Consider the following 13,729-nt stretch of genomic DNA (forward strand, 5'->3'; position numbering starts at 1 on the left):
CCACTTTTCTGCTTCCCTTCTAATTTTGGCTGCATTGCTTCTGTTTGTACAAAACCTTTTTAATTTAATGTAATCAAAATCATCCATTTTGTATTTCATCATATTCTCTATATCTTGTTTAGTCATAAATGGTTCTCCTCTCCATAGATCTGAGAGCTAAACTATTCCTTCCTCTTCTAATTTAACTATGGTGTCACCCTTTATTGTCTAAATCATGTACCCATTTTGACCTTATTTTGGTATATGGCATAAGATGTTGGTCTATGCCTAGTTTATGCCATACTATCTTCCAGTTTTCTCAGCAGTTTTTGTCAAATAGTGAGTTCTTATCCCAGAAGTTGGGGTCTGGCTTTATCAAACAGTAGATTACTATATTCATTTACTACTCTGTCTCCTTGGCCTAACCTATTCCATTGATCCACCACTCTATTTCTTAGTCAATACCAAATAGTTTTGATGACTGTCACTTTATAGTATAGCTTCAGATTTGGTACGGCTAGCCCACCTTCCTGTGCATTGTTTTTTCCATTAATTCCTTTGATATTCTTGACCTTTTGTTCTTCCAGATGAATTTTGTTATTATTTTTTCTAGCTCTATAAAATTATTTTTAGGTAGTCTGATATGGCACTGAATAAGTAAATTAATTTAGGCAAAATTGTCATTTTTATTACATTAGCTTAGCCTATCCATAAGCAATTGATATTTTTCCAGCTATTTAGATCAGATTTTATTTTTGTGAAAAATGTTTTGTAATTGAGTTCATTGAGTTCCTGAGTTTGTCTTGGCAGGTAGACTCCCAAATATTTTATATTGTCTCCAGTTACTTTAAATGGAATTTCTCTTTCTATCTCTTGCTGCTGAGCTTTGTTGGTCATGTATAGAAATGCTGATGATTTATATGGATTTAGCTTAGAGGGATATGTATATATATATATATGATATAGGGATATTATTTATAATTATTATATTATGATGAATATTTATAAAACCCAAGGTGCACTGACCATAATTGATACAGAGGCTGAACCAGGAAGTAGTTAGGACCACTGACATTAAAGCTTCCTCAGGAGACCATCCTGGTGCAAAGAATGTTATCTCTGCTGGTGATACTAGGGGTGCTGTATAATGAATGACCACAAATAAACCTATATCCTGGAGAAGCAGATAGGTTGCTGGGTTGACCTTAACAATCAAGTAACATTAGCCCCCCATTCAGAACAATTATGGCAGGAGAAAAGCATGCCTGGTCTGAGGTCTGCCTGTGATATGGTATTTAACATGGAAAGAAACAGGGGGCATTATTCAAAGTATTCCACAGTGGCGTCACTAGTGCAGGGTGAAACCTCCTAGAAACTACAGGTATGGGATATGGCCTGGAGGCATTAAGGCCATGAATGCCTCCTACATACCCAGCAGTCAAAAGGGCCTGCCTTAGTTACTGCTTCTCCCAATTGAATCAGGGCATTATCACTCCAGGTAGCAGAGAGAGCATAAATCAGAAGGTATGGGAGAGTCCAGAGGATGGTGAGGGGAGTGGCCATAAGTGGGATAGTTCAGTCCCTAGGGCTGCAGGCAGCAGTCAGTGTAGAAACAAAAGGCAAGGGACACCTAGGTGGTGCAGTGGATAGAGCACCAGCCCTGGATTCAGGAGGACCTGAGTTCAAATCCGACCCCAGACATTTACTAGCTGTGTGACTCTGGGCAAGTCACTTAACCCCAATTGCCTCACCAAAAAAGAAAAGAAAAAGAAACAATAGGTGAAAGGAGCAGAAGGGTCAAAAATACAAGATAAGAAAGAAAATAAATAAATAAAATAAGGATGGTACAGAGAAGAGAGAAGGAATAATCATTCCAGGGTGTCTGTTGGTGGAAGAGAAACTTGAGATCCACCACCAGTTCACAGGAATATATGTCCTCCTTTTCCCACTGTTTGATTCTGAGGGGACAGAGGGTTTAATGTGTGAATCATGAGTCCATGTATTCTTCCCCTTAAGCTTTACAGCTATGGGTGTTGATAGGATGACTTGATGGGGACTTTCCCATTGAGATACTAGTTGGTTCTGTCTCTCTATTTTCCAAGTTTTCAGAGATACCAGATCCCCTGGCTGCGTTGGGGGTTGAGGTTCCAGTTAATCCTCCTATAAAGGTTTAGGAAGGGTTTGATTGGCATAATCTCTGAGGGTTTGGTGAATGGGTCCAAGTTGTTTAGAAAACTGAGTAAGGGGTTGTGTTTCTGGGTCTGTGAGAGAATATGTAGCAAGAAAAGGTCTGCCACAAGGAAGGCAGATTAGCTCAAGGAAGCATTCTATTTCTGGTGAATGCAATGGGGAATGCATGGACCCAGTCAATCTTTGCTTTCTCATGGAATTTGAAAGGTATCTCCAAAGACTAAGAGGACTCCATACCTTCTGCAAGGTGGTAGGTGAGTAAAATCTATCTGCCAATCTTCCCCTGGTAGTTCCCCTTATCTTTGGATTGGTTTAAGGAGATGGGGAGGTTTGAAGGTTCTGGTGGTGTTAGTTTGGGCACAGAAGGCACAGGAATTGCAGACATCCTGGATGGTCTTAGAGATGTCTTTAACCATAGAGAGAGAGTTTACTAAAGGGGTTAGAGCTTCCCTTCCCAGGTGAGTGGAATTGTCGAGGTCCATTGAGAGTTTCCCCATCATATTCCTGGGCAAAAGCAGCAAACAAAAAGGGGAGCACCACCATCCTGTATTCTCAGGAACATAACTTTGAATTTTAGTCTGTTTAGTCTCCCTGGTATAGGAAGAGAAAATGCCTTGGGGCACAGTAGGGTGCAAGGGGGCCATTGCTAGGGTGGACAGGTGAATGGACCTGGTAGCTGATTTAGCAGCAAGGTCTACCCTGTGATTCCCTTGTGCTATGGAGGAGTTGATGGCTTGGTGCCCTCCAAAAGTGTGTAAAGAGACCTGACTGAGCAGGTTGACAGCCTCAAGCAGGCCCAGAATCTCCTTTCCATGCTTCACAGGAGAATTGTTTGAGGTCAATAGTCCTCTTTCTTTCCAAATGGAAAACATGAAATACATGACTATTTTTAACCTCAATAAATTCTTCTAGTTACCATCTCTGCCCCCTCCCATCAAAATGTGTTTGTAATGGGGAAGAATTTCAGTAGATGCCCAGTTAATTTAGCCTTATCATAAATAACATGTAAGCATTAGCAGGCAGATGACATCCCCGAGTATTAATGTTCCTAGTTGTTTGGCATCTTGAGTGACTACATTATTTACTTTTATTTGCTTTTTTAAAAATTTTGTTGAGGCAGTTGAGGTTAAGTGACTTGCCCAGGGTCACACAGCTAGTAAGTGTCAAGTGTCTGAGGCTGGATTTGAATTCAGGTCCTCCTGAAACCAGGGCCAGTGCTCTACACTGTGCCACCTAGCTGCCCCCTGACTACATTATTTAGATTTAAAACAGTAAGATCTTATATACTTGCATTGTGCTCATATCTTCTACTGACAACTTGTAGGAACATGCTTATAGCAGTCAGGATAAAGCCTCCTTAGCCCTGTCTGATTTCAGGTAAGAGTCACAAGCAATAAGTAGTCATGCAGTAATAATTTCACCTCATAGCCAGATAGATTCAGGAATTGCCGGGTGGGAAACATTTCCTGTTCAGCAGGAACACAATGGGAAAACTGAGCCAGGAGGAGCCTAGCTTAGATGAGACCAAGATTCTTCTCTTGGCTTTTGCCCAGATATAGCACATTCCCTCTGACTACCTTGTAGCATTCTCTGGAGTGGTAGATTACTAACTTAATGATCCATCAGACAACTATACCTGAATTCAAAACTCAAAACAATATCAATTATAGTCCCCAAATATTTTACTCAAAGTTTTACTCTCATGGAGTTGCAATGAGCAAAAAAGTTTGCCAAGAGACACACACATGTAAGAGATTTCACATAACATATTTCACTTTTTTTTTCCTTTTCTTTTTCTTGAGTTTAAACTTATCCTGGTGTAAAGATCAATCATGGAAATTATTTCTATAGTATAATGATATATAAATTCTCAGTAAGGCCATTCTTTGTTTAGGAATTTCATAATTAATGTAGCCTATTAACAAATGGGTAGGAGTCTCATATAATTTACAGTTGTTTCTAATTTGAACACACACAAATTTTAAAAAGTTACTTTAAAATTGAGCTGTACTTTAGATTTCAAGACTGTAAATATCCAACTAGAAGTTCCAATTGAACTCAATTACTTTTTGGTTCTTCCCAGATTCAAAGACCTTTTAATTCCAAGTAAGCTCTTAAAGTGACAGTACACTCCTCTTTTTTTTTTTCTTTCTTTCTTTCTACTTGCTTTGACCAATCATATAAAATTCTCTGGACTTATTCTCTCTCTCATCCACACCCCCAATACCACTGCAGTCAGCATCAGGGAGGCAGGGAGAGTAAGAAAGAGAGAGAGAAAAAGACTCTCTGTTTCCCCTTTTTTAAAGTATTTATGTAACTCCAAATAGCTTAGTTAACAGTGTGTTAGTAATTCAGAACATGTGGTCAGCAGGCTGACAACTTCCTAACGCACTCATTCCCTTTTTTAACAGTAAGCAAATTATACACTATAAGAAGACTTAGAAACATAGTACCTTAAAACAATATTAGGAATTAAAAAAAAAAAACTTGAACCAAAACCAATTAACTACCAATCATGTGTTCTTAGTTTTGCTGCATGTATTTTTGCTCTTTACTTTACAGAGAATAAATTGGGGTTAAAAATATGCAGACTGGGGCAGCTAGGTGATGCAGTGGATAGAGCACCAGCCCTGGATCCAGGAGGACCTGAGTTCAAATACAGCCACAGCCACTTAACACTTACTAGCTGTGTGACCCTGGGCAAGTCACTTAACCCCAATTGCCTCACCAAAAAGAAAGAAAAAAACAAAAAAAAAACAAAAAAACAAAAAAAATATGCAGACTAGAGCAGCTAGGTGGAGCAGTGGATTTAGTACTGGCCCTGGATTCAGGAGGACCTGAGTTCAAGTCCAGCCTCAGACACTTGACACTTACTAGCTGTGTGACCCTGGGCAAGTCACTTAACCCTCATTGCCCTGCAAAAAAATAAAAAAATAAAAAAAAATGTGCAGAATTTTTTTCCCCTTTTGCAGCAGTCCTCCCAAGCAGAGGCACTTGAAGCTTAATGCCAACAGGGAGTGGCATGTTTCACAGGAGTTAAATAATTCTCAATTGGAATAGCACAAGTAAATGTTTAAGATTTTATACAATAGGGGCAGCTAGGTGGCGCAGTGGATAGAGCACAGGCCCTGGAGTCATGAGTGCCTGAGTTCAAATCTGGCCTCAGACACTTAACACTTACTAACTGTGTGACCCTGGGCAAATCACTTAACCCCAATTGCCTCACTAAAAAAAAAAAAAAAGATTTTATACAATAATACCCTTTTAGTTGTCTTGCAGCTCAACGTTGTAGGATTTGAAGGTTTAATTTATAGATTAAGAGAGTCTTCACCAACATTAATTACTTAAAATAAAAACACCCAGCTTTTACAATGTTCATCTAAGGTTATAAGTGCCTAGCTTAGAATTTACATTCTAAAGACAAATTCAAATTCTGAGTCTTTAAGAGTTACAACCAGGGGCGGCTAGGTGGCACAGTGGATAAAGCACCGGCCCTGGATTCAGGAGTTCCTGAGTTCAAATCCAGCCTCAGACACTTGACACTTACTGGCTGTGTAACCCTGGGCAAGTCACTTAACCCCCATTGCCCCACAAAAAATAAATAAATATTTTTTTAAAAAGAGTTACAACCAAAAATTTACTTAGATTGTGCACGCAATTACAATTTTTAACAGACACATAAATGTACACAAGACATACAAAAGATACATAAATAAACAGCTGTGAGATAGTGAAGGCTACTTCTTCCTGTCTGGCCTATTCAGGGTATGGTAGGGGCTGATCAGGAGGCCTGTCTACCTTAATTCTCCTCTCTCTCTTAAATAATGGCCATTTGGCATTATAATAGATTGTTTCTTTTCTCCTAAGTACAATTTTCCCCCATTTTTTTTAAGGATACACCTGGGAGAGAGTCACACTAAATGCTCTCTCCTTGTCGCTTATCATGGTTGGTTGTGCTAGACCACACCTATAACTGATAATAAGAAAAGGGACTCCTTTCCACTAAGGGAGGGACCATGACTTAGCTGAATTGTGCAGCATTCCTACTTTCAGCACCTAGGCCAGTGCTCTGCACATAGTAGGCATTAAACCGATGTTTGTTGAATTGAAAGAACACTTAAGAATTCAGTTTGGATTCTGATCCCAAGTCTGACACTAGGTCTGGCCTTAATTTCCTCATCTTACAGATGAGAAAGGACTGGACAGGATGACTCTAAAGGCCTTTCTAGTTCTAACATTCCATACTTGAGTGGGAAGAACTTCAGGCAGTGTTGTTAGGGTCATGCACTTTTATTTGGGGGGTGGGGTGACTATTCTCAAACATAGACAGCCTGCACATTCAGTCAACTATGACTAGAACCTTATCACTCTGGAGTGTGGGAGGCACAGAATGATCAAGTGGGAGGAATGCTAGCTTTGGAGTCAGAGGACCTGGGTTCAAATTCTATCTCTGATACCCCGTGTGACCTTGGGCAAGTCATTTATGTTTGCTTCCTCATCTGAAAGGTGAGAAAGTTGAGGTCCTTTTGAGCTCTCATGCTTGGACCCTATGATTTCTAAGGTCCCTTTCAGCCTTCCATCTGTGGGCCATAGATCACTTCTTTGATCCAATATCTACCAATTCTTCTTTTACAAGAAAAGCCTGTGGTTTTAGGTTGGGTATCATGGGTGTGGAAGGGAAATAGGATATAGAGTAGTTCCCTATTCTCTCTACAATTCACCACTGATGATGAAAGTCCCTTTATCTTAAATTTTCTTCTCTTAGTAGAACTAGAAGATGTAAGATGTAAGATGATTAAGGAAGCTGGGGTGAGGCAGTGGAAGATGAAGGGGCAGATGTTCAGGAAGAGGAAAGACTTTGAGCTTGAAGGACACTCAGAGGTCAACTCATCCAAATTCTTTCATTTGACATATTTGGAAACTGAGGCCCAGAGAGAGGTAATGACTTGGTCAGGGTCACACCAAGTCCCAACATGTTCCTACCAAGACCTAGACTCCCTTCAAGTCTAAAACAGAATATGCAAATGAAAGTCTCAGTGGAGAATCCTCCCTTAGCCCTTTCTGGGATTGCTGGCGCTGGGACATGTTGGAAGAGAGCTCTTCCACACATCTGCAGCTCTATGGAGATCTCTCCTCCATTGAAAAGTTCATGTTTGTTCTTTTTGTGGTGGCACAGAATTGTGAATTGAGGGGTTGCCCATCAATTGGGGAATGGTTGAACAAACTGTAGTATATAATTGTGTGGAAATACAGTTATGCTATATGAAAGGATGAGCAAGTTGGTTTCAGAAGAAAACCTTGGAAGATTTATATGAACTGATGGGAAGTAAAGTGAGCAGAACCAGGAAAACAGTAATGTAAAGGTAATCAATGATGAAAAAATTTAGTAACTGTGATTAATACATTTATCCACCAAAATGTCAAAGGACTCATAATGAAGGAAGCTATCCACCTGCAGAGAGAGAATATATGAACTAAGATTGTGGATTGAAGCATATTTGTTTTTACATCCTTTATTTTTCTTGGTTTTTTTGCAATATGGTTAAGATGGAAATATTTTTAAAATGACACAATATGTCATACCTATTAGGGTATCATATTTCTTGCCTTCTCAATAAGTGCAGGTGGGGGTAAAAGGAGGAAGGAGGGAGAATTAAGAACCAAAAATAAAAAATGTAAGTTCACATTTGCTTTTCACCCCTCTTTCCTCATCTTCTCTGCCTGTTCCAACAGGCTCTTCTCTACTTATACAGGTTTGTAACCCCATGAGCTCATCAGTCTGTCAGCCAATCTATACTGGCAGAGTCACAAAGCTGTCCCTCAGGAAACTATCCCAGGTTTGGTAAAAATGTTGACCTTATGTAGTATTACTGGTAGTAGTAGTAGTAGTAGTAGTAGTAGTAGTAGTAGTAGTAGTAGTAGTAGTAGTAGTAGAAGTAGAAGAAGTAGTAGCAGTAGTAGAAGTAGTGGTAGTAGTAGAAGAAGAAGCAGAAGCAGAAGCAGAAGAAGAAGCAGAAGAAGAAGAAGAAGCAGAAGAAGCAGAAGAAGAAGAAGCAGAAGAAGCAGAAGAAGCAGAAGAAGCAGAAGGAGAAGAAGGAGAAGAAGGAGAAGAAGAAGAAGAAGAAGAAGAAGAAGAAGAAGAAGAAGAAGAAGAAGAAGAAGAAGAAGAAGAAGAAGAAGAAAGGAGAAGAAAGGAGAAGAAGAAAGGAGAAGTTTGGAGGATAATTCTCTCATCTTCTAATCCATTAACTTTTACACATTGTACCCTGGATATCTCATTAGTATCTAGCAGAAAATAAGTTCCCTTAGGTCAGGGATTACCTTGTTGTTGGGGTTTTGGGGGGCACACAGTGGGTGCTTAATAAATGCTTACCGATTGAATAATTAAATTAACTAAGTTGAGTGATCAGTTAAATCCAGCAGATCCCAAACGACCTCATTCTCCTCCCTGCTATGTCCAAGTGATTCTGCCTATACTCTTGCCATCTTCCTCTTCCCTAGATTTTGCCTCTAGAACTGTGAGATCTGGTAAGGGAGCTTTAGTCTGCTCTGCCTGGTCAGGTATCTGCCTCATACAGGATCTGTACCACCTCCTACTCCTTTCCAAACCAGATCTCCTCCCCCCCCCAACCCCCCCCTTCCCCCGCCAAGCCACCCTCAAAGCCTCATCTTTCACCATTTCCTATTTGTATCTTTGGCAATGCTTAGGACAGTACCTGGCAGACAATAAAGACTTTTCATTCATTCCTTCCTAAACCCTCCAATGTTCCATATGTCTATTTTTTTTAGACAGTTGGGGTTTAAGTGATTTGCCCAGGGTCACACAGCTAGTAAGTGTCTGAGGTTGGGTTTGAACTCAGGTCCTTTTGACTTCAGGACCAGTGCTCTATCTACTGCACCATCTAACTGCCCCATCCCATATGTCTATTGAAGATAGAATCATCCTGATAGTGGAATAGATAGAGCATCCTTTTCCTTATTCTCGCAGCACCTAGTAGTGGTGCTTTGCTCATAGTTGTTGCTCAATCAGTGATTGCTAAAGTGAATATTTTAATTTAGGAAAGAGAAGATCATGAGGGGCAGAATGTCTTAAAAGTTCTTCTGAGAATAAATGCAGTTGTGGGAGAATATAGAATAGGAATGATATTTCAGATCCTAGATCTCCTGCTGGAAGGGCCTTAGAAGCCACCTAGTCCAACCCCATCATATTACAAATGAGAAAACTGGGACCCAGAAAGGTTTAATGACTTGTCTAGGGTAACACACCTTTAAAAAGTTCTGAGACAGGATTTGAGTCAAAGCCTAGACACCAAAATTCCCCACTTGATTTGCTACACCATGCTAGTCTAGTGTAGCTCCTTATAAAACAAAAACAAAAAAACTTCATGGAAGTCAAAGATGTAGGAGGGAGATGCCCAGCTATGGATTGACATGGGAAAAGGAGATTTGTAAAACAGAGAAGTTTCTACAAGGCTTAAAAAATTTACTCCCACAGTAAGATCTGGAGACTATTGACAGTCCAATGAAATCTGGAGAACTTTGATGGGCTGATGGGAGAGCATTGTTCCACCAGATAGACAAAGAGCCAGGGAAGCAGACTCCTAAAGGAGGCAGTTTCAGTGGACAGCACCCTACAATTGAAATCAGGAGAGACCTGAGTGCTTTTACCACTTTTGAGGCTTACCAGCTCTATAAGCCTAGGCAACTCATACCCTCACTGAGCTTCAGTTTACTCTTCTGTACAGTGGGGATGATTTATTATGTACCTTTTAGAGATGTGGTAAGAATCCAATGAGAACATAGCTGCAAGCAATACACAAATGCTAGCTATGGTTATTGCTCAGAGTTGCATTGTCCTATACCCTTGAGAGTGAGAGTTTGGGCAACCCAAGTCCATTAAGAATATGTGTCAGGGGCAGCTAGGTGGCACAGTGGATAAAGCACCAGCCCTGGATTCAGGAGGACCTGAGTTTAAATCTGGTCTCAGACACATGACACTTACTAGCTGTGTGACTCCGGGCAAGTCACTTAACCTTCATTGCCCCGCAAAAAAAAAAAAAAAAGGAATATGTGTCGGGGGCAGCTAGGTGGCACAGTGAATAAAGCACCGGCCCTTGGTTCAGGAGTACCTGAGTTCAAATCCGGCCTCAGACACTTTACACTTACTACCTGTGCGACCCTGGACAAGTCACTTAACCCCCATGGCCCTGCAAAAAATAAAGTAAATAAAATAAAGTTGAAAAAGAATATGTGTCGGGGTGGCCCTGGCTTCAGGAGGACTTGAGTTCAAATCCGACCTCAGACACTTGACACTTACTAGCTGTGTGACCCTGGGCAAGATACTTAACCCCAATTGCCCTGAAAAAAACAAAACACCACCACCACCAACAACAACAACAAAAAAACTTAATTTGGCCTCTGAGTCATCAAACTTTTGACAATCATTTTAGTCATTGTTGGGATGATACAATGGAGTGTGGAAGGTGTCAGAGCCCTGCCACAGGAAAATGAGAAACTGGTTCCAATGAAGCCTTCAGTCTTTTTTTTTTCAATGTTAAATGATTATTTATTTTTCAGGTGAAAGGGTTTCAAAATACATATGTACAAAATAAATAAAACAAATTACATTCAGAGAATTATTCTACTGTAGTATACACAAATATACAAGGTCTGTTTTATAAGGGAAAAACCATTCTCTTCTCATCAAAGACCAAGAAAAACATTCAAAAGGATGCAGCACAATGAGAACCCTTGACAGAAGTGGAATGCTATCAACTTCGACGGCTCTTGATGGGATCCCTAAGCATCAGGGACAAAGTCTTTTCTCCAGTCCCCCCTGCTTGGAGCCTTTTCTTTTCTGGGGTGCTTCTGCAAATTTTGGGGATTATGGGTTCTGGTAGACTCTTCCACCTCCTTGTCCTCTTCTGCCTCTAGCCTCTGATGAGCATGCTTCTCTGTCCCACTCTCTGGCGTTCTTGAGGAAGGTTGGCTTGTTGTACTTAAACTCTGAGGATATAGCAGCCATGAGAGGGTCATCAGGGTTGGGTTCCACCATGAGCAGCTGGATGGAAGGCAACACGTGGAAATGTTCAGGGATGGCCACCAAGCTCCTTCAGGGGAAGTTTGAGGACATCCTGGCAGATCCGCCCTGCAGGAGTCAATGTTAGGATGATAGATAGGAGTAAAAAAGTGGATCTTTGGAGACTCAAATGGGTACCTCTTAGGAAGGGAGGAATTCGAGCTTGAAAAATTCCCTTTTCATATGGTGTGTTGGTCCCACCCAAAATCTGAGCTTGGAGATCATCCATCCATCCAAGTGATTCCTGGGGGGTGGCTTGGTGGCCAACATCTGCAACTCCTGCTTTAGGCATGAGGCTTTCTGCATGGTCTTCTGAGGAAGGGTGGCACACTTTACAATGGGAGCGTCAAGAGGGAAGCATGCTGGAACTACTGGACGGAGAAATTGAAGCTCTTCTGGGTGGAGGGGAGCCTTCAGTCTTAAAGCCAGAGAAAGTCAAAGTTGGAAGCTCACCTAGCTCAGCTTGCTTGTTTGACAAATGAGGAAACATGTCTAGAAATGGAATGCAGGTTTTTTCTTTCTTTTAAACATTTTTGTTGAGTGTCTTTTGTTTTGACATCACCTTAAGTCCCCCAAATATCCCTGATTATTTCTAAAAATAGGAAAGTGAATTTTCTCATCTCTTCTTCAGGAACAAGCTGGTGATTATGATGTCTCAGTATTTCTTTTCTTTGGTACTATTATTCTTATCATTCACATTGCTATAATCATTGTGTTTTATTGTTTTCTTGGTTCAGTTCATTTCACCCTGTCTTTCCAAGTTTCTCTCTGTTAGTCTGCAATTTCTTACAGTAAAAGAGGGATATTCAAGGATCACACAGGAAATAGCAAGACCTGGAAGGGAAGCTTCGGGTCTACTGATTCCCTAGCCTTCATCTGAAGGAAAGCTTGGGTGGGGGACCCAAACTGCCCTAAGATACTCTAGAGACTTGAGAGACTCTGAGAGACTAGAAGGTCTTAAGGAAAACTCAGTACCTCATCAAAACCTTGAAAGCTCATTGAAAGCCATCATAGTCTATGTTTAACATATTACAGAGAATGCTCAACCCAGGATTTAGGCCAGAATGTCAGGATGCTACAGTATAAGAGATACGCATGTACTGTCCTGAGTCTCAAACATGGAGGAGTTGGCTCTTCCAACAATAGGCCAGTGAGCTCGACTTTGGTTTATGATGAAACTCTAGAAGGAATTATTACAGTGCTGGTCTGTGATTGCTTAGAAGGGGGAACAGTATTCACTTTGAGCCAACCTGGACCCCAAGTTAGCCTCTATGTTTGAAGCCTTTGGGGTGGGCAATGAGAGGGGAGAACAGTCCTGGCCTCCCCTGTGCTGGTCAGAGCACAGCTGAAGATTGGAGTCAACTCTCCTTCCCAATGACTCCATCTTGGAATACTGGAGATGCTGCCATGTTTCCCATCCAGACCATGGGGTATCTTGACAGGATCATAGAGGATTGATGTGGCATTTATTTTCTTTAGTGGGTTTTTTAAAAATTACATTTAAAATTAGTTTCATTTTTAAAAGCAAGAGGCAAGGAGAGTATAGTGGATAGAGTTGACCTTAGAGTCACACCCTGACTGCATGATCTTAGGCAAATCACCACTGTTCAGTGCCCTTAACAACTCTGTAAGACTATAAATTGCTGAGACCTGCACTGGAAGAGGGAATTTCCATATTTGAAATCACATGTCTGATTGTCTCCTCCACCTCCAAATTGTAGAGTGCTTCATTTTTATAAGTCATATTCAAATCCATTTATGTTTTTGATTCTCGAGACAGCCTTAGAGAAAGGCAGAGTAGATAGCATTCATTCCCATTCTGCAGATGTGGAAATTGATGCTCAGAAAGCTAAGAGACTTGATCAGGGTCATACAGTCAGTAAATATTAGTAGCAAAATTCTATCACATTCCCCTTGGCCCTAGTATTCCTTGATAGACACTGCCTCAAAATGAGTGCCAGATAGTCAGACATACTGATAGATATTGGTGATTTTGAAAACCCAACTTTTGCCATAGCTTCGAGAAAAAGAACAAATTAAAGACAGCATACCCTTTTACCCAGTGTTACCACTACTAGGTTTGTATCCCAAAGAGATCATAGAAAAGGGAAAAGGACCCACATGTACAAAAATAGTTCTAGCAGCTCTCTTTATGGTGGTAAAGAATTGGAAATGGAGGGAATGCCCATCAGTTGGGGAATAGCTGAACAAGTTGTGGTACATGAATGTAATGGAATACTGTTGTGCTATAAGAAGTGATGAGCAGGCAGATTTCAGAAAAACCTTAAGACTTAAGTGTACTGATGCTTAGTGAAGTGAGTAGAACTAGAACACTGTACACAATAACATCAACATCGTGTGATGATCCACTGTGATAGACTTGGCTCTTCTCAGCAGTGCAATGATTCAAGACAATTCCAAAGAACTCATGATTGGAAATGTTCTTCACACCCATGAAAAAGAACTGTGGATTCTGAATGC

General features: G+C 40.7%; 1 pseudogene; it reads right to left on the reverse strand.

The window, feature by feature from the left end:
• Positions 1 to 10,975: 10,975 nt before the first annotated feature.
• Positions 10,976 to 11,554, reverse strand: LOC122729730 (annotated as a pseudogene).
• Between the last annotated feature and the right edge of the window lie 2,175 nt (positions 11,555 to 13,729).

Source organism: Dromiciops gliroides, chromosome 5 (assembly GCF_019393635.1).
Source record: "Dromiciops gliroides isolate mDroGli1 chromosome 5, mDroGli1.pri, whole genome shotgun sequence".
Lineage (NCBI taxonomy): Eukaryota > Metazoa > Chordata > Mammalia > Microbiotheria > Microbiotheriidae > Dromiciops > Dromiciops gliroides.